At 32.4% G+C, this 13246-nt stretch overlaps 1 protein-coding gene across 19 annotated transcripts in view; it reads right to left on the minus strand.

The window, feature by feature from the left end:
* Window positions 1-13246, minus strand: part of Baz2b (bromodomain adjacent to zinc finger domain 2B) — a 362220-nt gene that overhangs the window by 207263 nt on the left and 141711 nt on the right. The window lies entirely within an intron of this gene.

A 13246-nucleotide genomic window follows, 5' to 3' on the forward strand; every position in this document is an offset into this window, starting at 1 on the left:
TTTATAATCTAAAAGAGAGGTCTGGGAGGCTGCAAATAAAGATCACAAGAGAGGAAAGGAAGCTTAGAGAAAGTTGTAGCTATCAGAAAAGACTACAAGACCATGTGAAGAATGTGTTGGCAGTGAATAAAGAGAGGCAGTAGCACTTAAAGAAAAGGAAATGTATACAAAAAAGACATGCACACAAAATTATTATTATTTTTGTGTCTGAAAGAATGTTCTCCCAATAAAAGGATGTGTTGGAAAGTAAAAATATGTAGATAAGACAAGGCTAAAATGTCTTTGAAATTCAGGAATAGGTAATTCTATTTAAGTACACAATAAGAAACTGAAGAAGTCAGCAAGACAGGTGATCATTATGCTGTGGAAACACAATACAAATATACCATAACTGAAATGGAAAACTAGAAAATATACTTGCTACATTATTCTAGAGGATTTTAATTTATGTCAGTTTTACTTCCACTTAAGTGTAAAGGAATGATGTTGCCTTCAGGCAATACTTCAAAGGTAGGAGATGGTATCTTTACTTACTTTCCATATCCTTTTCTGGTTTCCTCCTGCCTCTCTCCTCTCTTCCCTGGGATCAATGCCTCTCAAACTGCCCTAAGAACAAAAACCTACATTTTTGCAAACACGCACTGTCTTACTTCCTGAAGCACTCTTGGTTACATAACCCTGCTCAGTTCCAGCCTGTCATAAAATCGTCCATTCTCCTGTGATCCTATTCAGGCATACTTCATTTTATTAAGACTTTATGTCATTGCACTACACAGATAGCTACATTTTTTCCCCCAAATTAAAGGTTTGTGGCAACCACCAAAAGCATGTGTTTGATTCTTGTGTCTGTGTCACATTCTGGTAACTCTCACATTTCTAATTTTTTAATTATTATATCCTTTATGGTGATCTGTGGTCTGTTATGTTTGATGTTACTAATTCTAGTTCTGAAGCACAATGAACTGCACCCATATTAGCCAGGAGACTTTTTTTTTTCTTTTTTCAGTATTGGGGATTGACGTGAAGGGAGGTCTATCACTAAGCTACATCTCCATTGTTTTTTAAAAATTTTAATTTTGAGACAGGATCTCCCTAAGTTGCTATAGCTGACCTTGAACTCGCAATCCTCCTGCCTCAGCCTCCAAAATAGCTGGGATTAGAGACATGCACCACTGTGCCAGGCAGAGTGTTCTGACTGCTCAACTGACTGGCTGTTCCTGTCTCTCCTTCTCCTTGAGCCACATACTGACTGGCTGTTCCCGTCTCTCCCTCTTCTTGGGCATCCCTATTCCCTGAAACACAGTAATATTGAAATTAGGCCAGTTAACAACCTTACAAACTTAATAAAAGGAAGAGTAAGACATGTTTTTTGTTTGTTTGTTTATTGGTACTGGAGATTGAACCCAGAGGAACTTAACCACAGAACCATATCCCCAGCCTTCATTTATATTTTATTTAGAGACAGGGTCTTAGTGAGTTGCTTTGTGCCTCACTAAGTTTCTGAAATTGGCTTTGAACTTGCAATCCTCCTGCTTCAGCCTCCTGAGAATTTTTCATTTTAAATCAAAAGCTAGACATGATTAAGTTTAATGAGGAGGATATATCAAAAGTCAAGATAGGATAAAATCTAGGCTTGTTGCACCAGTTAGCCAAGTTGCAAATGCAAAGGAAAAGTTCTTGAAGGAAATTAAAGTGCTACTCCAGTGAACACATAAATGATAGGAAAGTTATTACTGATTTGGTGTAAGTTTTAGATAGATCAAACCAGCCACAACATTCCCATAAATCAAAGCCTAATCTAGAGCAAGGCCCTTCTAATCAATTCTATAAGGACTAAGAAGGTTGAGGAAGCTGCAGAACAAAAGTTTGAAGCTAGCAAAGGTTGGTTCATGAGGTTTAAGGAAAATCCGTCTTCCATTATACAAAAGTACAAGGTAAAGAAGCAAGTGCTTATGTGGAAACTACAGCAAGTTAAGATAACTACAAGTGGCTACACTAAACAACAGATTTCCAGTGCAGATGAAATGGATTTATATTAGAAAATACGTCACCTAAAACTTTCATAGATAGAGAGGAAATGTCAATGGCTGGCTAAAAAGCATCAAAGAACAGGCTCTTTTGTTAGGGGTTAATCCATAAAATTAAAGACAAAGCTAATTTACCATTCTTAAAATCCTACAGACCTGAAGAATTATACTAAATCTGTTTTGATTGTGCTCAACAAATAGAACAACAATGCCTGGGTGAAAGCACATCTGTTTACAAAACAGTTTACTCAATATTTAAAGCCCACTGTTGAAACCTACTGTTAAAGGGGGAAAAAAAACCTTTCAAAATGTTACTGATTGACAACACTGATCATCCAATTGCTCTGATGAAGATATACAATGAGATTAATGTTGTTTTCATGCCTGCCAATATACAAACATTCATTCTGTGACTCATGGATCAAGGAGGCATTGATGTCATAATGCTAAAGCTGCCACTGTGATTCCACTGATAGATTTGGACAAAGTAAATCAAAAGCCTTCTGTTTAGGATTCACAATTCTATGTCATGAATAAAATATTCATGATTCATGGGAGGAGGTCAACAGTAACAAGAGTTTGGAAATTAGAAGAAAAGGAGTTCAAGTTAGATATGGATATGTTGAATTAAGTTGACTGTGAGATAGCCAGTTTGGAAGAAGTTGGTACCAACACTCATTGATGAATCTGAGGGGTTCATGTTTTCAGTGGAGATTGGAAACAGTGGTATACACCTGTAATTCCAACAGTTTGGGAGGCTGAGGCAGGAGGATCGTTCAAAGCCAGCCTCAGCAACTTAGTAAAGCCATAAGCAACTCAGTGAGACCCTAAATAAAATACAAAAATTGGGGTGAGGTGGGGCATGGGCTGGGGATGTGGCTTAGTGGTTAGATGGTTCAATCCCCGGTACCCCCCCAAAAAAAAATCAGTGGAGGAAGTAAATATAGATACAGTGGAAATAGTACAACTAGAATTAGAAGTAGAACCTAAAGAATGACTAAATTGCTGTAGTCTCATGATAAAACTTTAACAGATAAAGAGTTGTTTCTTATGGATGAGCAGAGAGTGAGAATCTACTCAGAGTGAAGAGGCTGTTAACATTGTTGAAATGACAACAAAGGAGAGTTGCTAGATCACTCTCAGGGTTTGAGATGATTGACTCCAATTTTGAAAGAAGTTCTACATGGTGAAAATGCTATCAAATAGCATCAAATGTTACAGAGAAATCTTTTGTGAAAAGAAGAGTCAATGCAACAACCTTCTAAGAAACTGCTACAGCCAATCCAAACTGCCGCAACTACCACCCTGATCAGTGAACAGCCATCAACACTAAGGCAAAACCCCCTACCATCAAAAAGATTATGATGCGCTGAAGACACAGATGATCATTAGCATTTTTTAGCAATAAAGTCTTTCTTTTATTTTTTTGTGGTGCTGAAGATTGAGCCAAAAGTCTGACAAATGCTTACAAGTGCTTTACCACTGAGCTATGCCCCCAGTCCCAATGAAGTATTTTAAAATTAAGGTATGTACATTTTTTTAGAGATGTACATTTTTTAAGAAATTATGTTATTACACACTTAATAGGCTAAAGTATAGTTTAAACACAACTTTTTATGCACTGGAATGCAAAAAAGAAAAAAGAAAAATTCATGCTGACTTGTTTTATTGTGCTATTTGCTTTATTTCAGTGGTCTCAAGCAGAACCTTTAATATATCCAAGGTATTAAAGCTTGGCTTAGAGAAAAACAACTTAATTATCTAATTAAGGTAATTCATACACTATAAGTAATCAAAATTCTAGGGGAGGATTGGGGATATACCTCAGTTGGTACAGTGCTTGCCTCACATGCACAAGGCCCTGGGTTAAATTCTTAGCATCAAAAAATAAATAAGTAAATAAATAAAATAAAAATTCTAGGGGATATTTAACTTTAGAAAAAGGAATTTGTTAGCTCATATGAATTTAAACTGTTAAAATATATACTCTCTCCAACTGGGGCTATACTTTAGTGGTAATGTACTTATCTAGCATATGTGAAGCTCTGGGTTCAATCTCCAGCACTACAAAAACAAAAAACAAAAAACAAAAACAAATGTTATACACACACACACACACACCCCTATATTACATATATACATACTCTGTCTTCTACACATGTTCAATCTAGCTTACTCTGGGCAAATTATCAACACAAATGGAGGCAAAAATGTCTATTAATTCCTTTAAATCACACCTAAAAAGGGTAAGTTTATTGAATAAATATCTGCTGGGCCATTACTAGGTAGAAAGTATAGTGGAACTCTAATAAGACTAGAAGGTATCTTTACTAGATTGTAAGGAGTTTACAATCTAATACAGAGAACAGCAGAACACATAACTCATGCATATAAGGCATCTAAGAGCTCTATAATAATATTTCTGAAACTTAGGTTACTTGTGGAATCCTCATAAATAGAGAAAAATGTCTTGTTTATGCCTGTATTGACTGAAATTAGTTAAAATATTATATTAGTGAAACGTAGAAAAATAAAACTACGAAATATAGAAAAATAAGTTTTGTTTCCAGACCTCACTTAAACATAATACAAAACATATTTACAGGGACTGGGGTTGTGGCTCAGTGGTAGAGCACACGCCTAGCATGCACAAGGCACTGGGTTTGATCCTCAGCACCACATAAATGTAAAATAAAGATATTGTGTCCACCTAAAACTTAAGAATAAATATTTAAAGAAACACACATGTACAAATATATACACAAAATCTACAAAACTAACAGATTTCAAATTAGTATCATATGATGGTTTTGTTAACACGAATCATATTCAATATGAATGTGTTGCTGACTGCTACTTTGCCATTATTTTCTGATTATATGTGGGTTTGACATTTCTATAGTCTTGAGTGCTTTGAATATTTTTAGACCCTCACCATTTCTTTCTCTATCTATAATACTTTGATTTAGCTCATTCTGATGTGATCACTTAGTACAAACAAACTATTTGCATAACCAAATCTATTTTTTAATTTTTTCTTATTAGACGGAAAGTATAAAACAAATTATAGCCCTGAAAATGCTTAGTAATTGGTTATAAGGTGGGCATCCTAGATGATCTAAGAATATGTTTATATTATCACTGAAATTTTAAAATTCTTACAGAAACTATCTTTCACTTTGAAGAGAATTTATTTATATACTCAAGTTCAAGAACCCCAGTGTTGAAGAATATTGCTAATAACAGAAATAACAAATACTAGGAAGGGAGAAAACTGTTGGGAAATTACTTTTAACTTTGGGGATCCAGGTTTTATGGAGTATATCTGAAATGAACTGTGACATCTGAATTTATTGTCAAATATGTACATTTCCTGAAATTCCCTTTCCATATGGTTGACATTGAAAATATAAAGCTATTAGAGTAAAACAAAGACATACAGGGATATTTAGAAGTAAGGACAATGAAGAAACAAAAGTCATGAATTTCACAAACAAAAGTTGAGGAATTTCTTTTGAGGAGAAAAGAAATCAAAGATTATAACCGCAAGCATTAGATATGATATTCTTTGCACACTATACAGTCTCCCTTGCACTGTGATAGAAATGTATTTAATGATGTAATTTTCTAAAATGCATTAAAAATGTATTCATGTCAGATGCAGTGGCACATACCTATAATCCAGAGACTCGGGAGGCTGAGGAAAAGAACTGCAAACTTGGAGCACCCTAAGCAAGTAGGCAAAACCCTATCTTAAAATGAAAAAAAAAAAAAAATCTGGGGATATAGTTCAGTGAGTACTTTATAAGTTGAGTACTTTCCTAGCATGTGTGAGGCCTGGGTTCAATGCCCAGTACCAATAAATAAAGAAAGAAGAAAAAAAAAAGAAAAAGAATATATTACATAAGGAAGCATCAGGATTATCTATATTAGATTTTTTAACAACATTCATGACATGGTAATTTCAGTAAACTTTTTTAAAAAATTTTAGTTGATGGACCTTTATTTTTACTTATTTGTTTATATGAGGTGCTGAGAATCAAACCCAGTGCCTCCACATGCTAGGAAAGCGCTCAACCACTGAGCTACAACATAAGCCCCACTTCAGTAAACTTTTGATGCTATACAACAAAAAATTTTAATTTTTGTCAAAATCCTTTCTTCTCCATTTTTTATATATTTATAGAAAAAGAACAAAAAAATCAGATATGAAATAGGTAGTGTACAACACTCATTTTCCCATCTCTAAACAATTCCTACAGATGACACTTGTATTTCAGCCACTCCTTGACTAACATTTCTGTAAATGTACACCTCACAGCAGAAGTGTGAAGTGTGCACTGGTGTTCTACAAAGTGTAAAAAGAAGAGAATGATTTACTAGCCAGATTAAATTTCATATAACCATAATTTATACAATATTCTCCTCTATAGTCTATGTATGTAGTAGAGTCTGTGCTAATTACAATAAGAAACCATTAAACCAAACTAGAGAGCTGGGTTTTCTTTCATATCTTACTCATGCTTCATAATTATTCCTAGACCTGTTAATATTTCATTTTTAGGCAGATATATAAAATAGAAATTCATTTAGGATTTCAGATAATAAAATCATGTGATTGTGTAATATTATACAATTTCACACATTCAAAGAAAGTTTAATCTATTTTTGCCCATTGGTATCATTTATATCTGCAACCAATCATATATAAAATATCACATGGGCTTTTAACTCCAATAATCATTAGAGGAGATGAAGTAGAGGTATATGGAAGGTTTCTTTTATCTAAATAAACATTTTAGAAATAGCAATGTAAAATAAATCTATATGAAGTAATTAAAATGGTTGCTGCATGATAATTTTGAAGCTGTTGTTCAAAAAATTCAAACTTTATAAAACATTTAAGACATATTTCATAACTTCAATAATATTTTTAACAATTTTAGATTTTTTGCTTTCCATAAAATATAGAAATTTCTATGCAGACTTTTACTTTGGGCTTAGTCACTGTTACTATATTTTACCAAAGATATTTTAAAATTGACTGTAACTCCACATTTGGTATTTAGAACAGTGGACAAATAAAAGTCAGATATTTCAGAGTAGAGTTTTTCTAGAAATGGTTAATTTTTTTATTTTTCAAATAATGATTTAACTTCTAGAGAGAACATACTGGTTAAGACACTTGACCTTGCCAAGTCTCGGTTTAGAAACCTATAAAATGTAATAATAATATGGCTTCAAAAATTTTAAAGGTTCAAATAGAAAGCACCTAGCATCTGAAGAAACAGTGAATAAATAAATATTAGCTTTGTTTTTCCTTTCTCAACATTAAAATAATTCCTAAAAATATTTAATGGAAAAGCCATAAATAATATTAAAATTAATGTTAAAACAAAACATCACTAGGCACCTGACACTTACCAAGTATCTTGGTTTATAAGGGGAAAAAGTAAGGGTGTGTACATCCTTCCTACTTTCTGAACATTGCACACACTACTTCTGCTTATATATCTCTAGTCAAAAATTAGTCACATGACATCTAGTTCTAAGAGACTGAAATGATGTTTTTATTCCAGATTGATACACTAGGGAAAAACAGAAGAGGGGGAAAAGTCAATAGTATGGGTCAATTATCAGTTATTGTCACACCTGGTTATACCTTTGGTAGTTAACTAACAAGCATTTTAAATAAACAGTGGGTACCCTATACAATTATATGCTAATTATTCCTAAATATCAATTATTAACTTAAATATTTGGATTGGTATAGAAAAATGTTTAAAAAATTATAAAATTTCTACAAAATTAAGGTAAAATTCATAATAAAATTACCATGGAGAAAAGGAATTAAAAAAAACAGAAAAGACCACTATAATTATTTAAAGGTGCTTTGTTACAGATTATTAAGGATGTAGTAAAATATCAAATAAAAACATTTTAAAATAATATTACCACAATAGACACTGTAGTAATGAAATTACAAATAAACAAAACTGCATGTAAATAAATTGTATTCATACTTTTAGAGAAATAGGATTTAAATAAATTTAAGAAAAATCTATTGATTACTTTATTATGCTTTCTAATAAATGCTATTCAGAGACTTTAAATGAAATAAAAACTGATCACAAAACAGAATAGTAAAAATTTTAACATGATAAAGCACAACCAGATTGAGTCTAAATTCTCAAATTATGTAATTTTAGGCAAGTGATGATGGTATGATGAAAATCAAAAGAATTTAGTGCCATCCTCTGTAATATGTGCTTTATGAACATTATTTCATTTAATAGTCAAAAAACTCCTGATATACAAATATATCCCTTTTTTAGAGAAGAAAAAATCTGAATCTCAGATTAAGTAATTCACACAAGATTACAGCTGCTATACAAATAGCAGAGTACAAACTTTTTCTGACCCAAGTCCATGTTCTTAACTATTATGTATACTACTTCCCCTCAAGCTCTCTAGACCTTGCTTTTCTCAATCATTTATAAGAGGAATGGAGTATGTATAAACTGCTTTAAAGTTCATTCTGGCCTTTCAAGAAGTTGGCATTCAAGTAAGGTCTGAATCCCTTTGCCCAAATAAAATAACATTCAGTAGTTCTAGTGGCCTCTTTGCTGGAACTTACAGAAGTCAATAAAGTTACCACTAATATATGCAATGTAGAAAGTAAAAATCCATTTATTAAAACTTGTATATGAAAGGGCCACAATGTATCATAAATTTGGATGTTTGAGAAATATCCCTTATCTTTATGATTGATTTCATGTTCCTTGGTGTATCTATAAAGAAGCAAGCCATAAAGAATAAGAGGGAAGGAAGGTAATGAACGTTATATTAAATCTCATAACAGTCCTTTTAAAATAAACCTAATATATCATTTTACATGTGAAGATGCTGAGGTACAAAGAGACTGATTTGCTCAAATCATGTAAATAGTGATATTAATACATAAATTTTATCTGGTTTTAAAAACTATGCTCCTTCCTATTCACTCTGTTTTCTGTAGTTCAATTATGAATTTTCATGTATAAATATCCTTAGTTCAATTTTAATACTGAAAAACTAAAGATGCTAATTGATTTAGGATTTTCTGTAGTATTGATGATTATCAACAAGCATTTGTTGAGAACAGTATGAAGATGTATATTAAAATAAATATAAAAAACACCAAAGAATATTTTTATCAACAACCAAGAATTAACAAAAATTATGCACAACCAAACTATTAGGGAGAAAAAAATCATTTCAATTAGAATGATGAGGATGATTATTTTACTTTAGAGACAGGATTGTCAATAAGTTGCCAAGGATGATTTCAAACTTGAGAACCTCTTGTTCTAGCCCTTGAGTAGCTGTGAATACAGGTATGCACCACCACACCTGGTTCCAATTAAAAGATTTTAAGGGGCTAGAACTGTGGTTCAGTGGTAAAACACTTGCTTCACATGTGTGAGGCACTAGGTTTGATCCTCAGCATCACATAAAATAAATAAATAAAGATATTTTAAACGCTAAAAAGAAAGAAATTAAAGAAGAATTTAGAAGATGGAAAAGTCCCCCTTGTTAGGCAGAATTAATAATGTCAAAATGACCATACTACCAAAAGCACTATAGAGATTTAATACAATTCTGATCAAAATCCCAATGACATTCCCTCATAGAAATAGAAAAAGCAGTCATGAAATTCATCTAGAAAAATAAGAGACCCAAATAGCCAAAGTAATCCTTAGCAAGAAGAATGAAGCAGGTGGCATCACTATACCAGACCTTAAACTATAGTACAGAGCAATAGTTACAAAAACAGCATGATATTGGCACCAAAACAGACCTATAGACCAATGGTACAGAATAGAGGACACAGAGACTAACCTACATAATTACAAATATGTTATATTAGACAAAGAAGCCAAAAACATATATTAGAGAAAAGATAGCATCTTCAACAAATGGTGATGAGAAAACTGGAAATCCATATACAATAAAATGAAATTAAACCCTTATCTCTCACCATGAACAAAACTCAACTCAAAGTGGATAGAGGACCTAGGTATTAAACCAGAGACACTGTGCCTATAAGAAGAAAAAGTAGGCCCAAATCTCCATCATGTTGGATTAGGCCCCAACTTCCTTAATAACTCCTACAGTTGGGCTGAGGTTGTGGCTCAGCGGTAGAGCGCTCGCCTAGCACGTGCGAGGCCTTGGATTCCATCCTCAGCACCACATATAAATAAATAAAATAAAGGTATTGTGTTCATCTACAACTAAAAAATAAATATATAAAAAGACTCCTATAGTGCAAGAATTAAAATCAAGAATCAATAAATGAGATGGATTCAAACTAAAAAGCTTCTTCTCAGGAAAAGAAATAATCAGTGAGATGAATAGAGAGCCTACAGCTTGGAAGCAAATTTTTAACACACATCAGACAGAGCACTAATCTCTAGGGTATATAAAGAAATCAATAAGTTAAACACCAAAAAAACAAACAGCCCAATCTATAAATGGAACAAGGAACTGAATAGACACCTCTCAGAAGATGATATATAATCAATCAACAAATATATTTAAAAATGTTCAATACCTCTAGCTATTAGAGAAATGGAAATCAAAACTACTCTAAGATTTCATCTCACTCCAGTCATTGCAGGTGGGACTACAAATTGGTACAGCCAATACGGAAAGCAGTATGCAGATTCCCTGGAAATTAAACCCTTATCTTTCCAGATTCCCTGGAAAACTGGGAATAGAACCACCATTTTACCCAGTTATCCTGCTCCTCTGTCTATGTATAAAGGACTTAAAAACAGCATACTACAGGGACACAGCTACATCAATGTTTACAGCAGCACAATTCACAATAGCTAAACTGAGGAACCAACCTAGATGCTCTTTAGTAGATGAATAGATAAAGAAAATGTGGTGTATAGAAACAATGGAATATTACTTAGCAATATGAGAATAAAATCATGACATTTGCAGGTAAATGGGAGGAACTGGAAAATATCATGCTAAGTGAAGTAAGCCAATCCCAAAAAATCAAATGCCAAATGTTTTCTCTGATATAAGGAGACTGATTCACAATGGGATCAGGAAGGGGAGCAGGGGAGGATTAGATGAACTCCAGATAGGGCAAAGGGGTGGGAGGGAAAGGAAGAGACTAAAGGGGTAAAAATGATGGTGGAATGAGATGGATATCATTACCCTAAATACCTGTATAAAGACACAAATGGTGTGAATATATATTGTATACAACCAGAGATATGAAAAATTGTGCTGTATGTGTAATATTAATTGTAATGCATTCTGCTGTCATATGTAACAAATTAGAATTTTAAAATTTTTAAATAAAAAAAGGATTTTAACATTTTTGTGAATTGTAACCTAGAGGAAAAATAGAAATTCCCCTGACATCTGAAAATTGAGGAAAAAATATGTGTATATTGTAGAATATATAAATACCCAGTACAGCTTCAGCTCTATAACAATCTATAATATCACCCTTTCTAACCACAATATTCTACCCTTAGTTCTTAGTATATCATCTCATTATCATAACTTATCTCTGACTAGTCCCCTGACCTCTCCATTTTATTTGAATAAATCAGCCCTTTTCCTGGAATCGCTTTTCTCTAGATTCATGGTCAACACTTGAACTACTCTTTCATTAGCACTCTCAACCTCAATCTGTGTTGAAATCTACCCTCTCTTCTTAACTCAAGGGACTGGAGAAAGCATCAAAACCCTGACACTGGTAAAAAGGTAAAGGTTTCGAATATCAGTCACTTATAAACATTTCAAATGAACACTTCCAAGAATTTAACTTATTAAATGTCTGATAATGCTGAATATCATGGCTCTTCCTGAAATTCTTGGATTTTGAACACTTGTAATGATACACTTCCCTCATATTCCTAAAAATAAACCGTGGGAGTCAGCATGTTTAAATTTTAAAAAAAATACAAAAACCTTTTTATCTAATGTTAATTTAAACATCTTTGATTATTAAACACTAGATACTTAATAGAAGGTTACTACACAAATATGTTAATATCTTATTCAGTTAGAGCAATGAAATTCTGATTAAGAAAAAACAAAGGCTGGAAGTATGGCTCAGAGGTAGCCACCCAGCCTCTCACATAACAATCAAGCAAAGAATTACAAACCAGAGAAAGCCAAAATGTCCCCTTAGCAAACTGAATAAACATGTCATAAACATGAATGAACAAAACACGATAAAGCCTTTAAAAATATCACAAAAGTTCCCCCTAATTCTGTAAAATATTAAATTTAATAAAAGTTTTCAAAAGAAATATTTTAACATAAATTCAAAGATCATCTATATATGGCTTTATTCTTCTAATAATTATTTTTTCTTTACTTATTGAATAATTAAGACAGGGTTAAAGAAGTAGGTTCATTAAGTATACAATTTACTCAAAACTTACTCTTCTGCTACGTAAGATTTTTCAGAGATGCTACAAAATCTCATCACTGTAATTCAGAATTTACTAGTTAGAATTCTATAATAGGGCTGAGGCCATAGCTCAGTGGTACAGTATGTGCCTCCATATGCTCAAAGCCCTGTATTTAATTCCTAACATGAAAAAAGAATAAAAACTAAAACTTTTATTTAAAAAGTAATTTTATAGTAACATGAATGTAGGCCTTGGAAAAAGTTTACTTTTACGTAACAGATTTCCTTACACATAATAAAGATAAACACTTTTAAATAAAATTAAAGAGAAAAAATATCAGCTACTTAGGAGAACTATCCTTTATCAAACTACTTTTTATTAAGGAAACCCTTTATAAATTATTTGAATATCAAATGAAAACTGTAAGCAAGAAGCCTAAGAATTCTTTCAAGATTTTGTTTTCATAATTGTTTTTACTAACATGACTGTCTCAAGTAATTTTATTTTTATATAATTTATCTATATAATATAGAGTCACCTTACATTTTTGCCACTTTTCAGTAAAAAATAAAACTAAAAAAGATGATGTTTAGAACATGAGTCACACTGAAATATACTAATATAATTATGGATATAACATCAGTTATTTTTTTAATTGTTTTTTCTTTTAATATTTTTTTTAGTTGCCAATAGACCTTTATTTTATTTATTTATATGCAGTGCTGAGACTCAAACCCAGCACCCCATACATGCTAGGCAATCACTCTACCACTGAGCCAGAGCCCCACCCAT

Source organism: Marmota marmota, unplaced genomic scaffold (genome assembly GCF_001458135.2).
Source record: "Marmota marmota marmota unplaced genomic scaffold, marMar, whole genome shotgun sequence".
Taxonomy (NCBI): domain Eukaryota; kingdom Metazoa; phylum Chordata; class Mammalia; order Rodentia; family Sciuridae; genus Marmota; species Marmota marmota.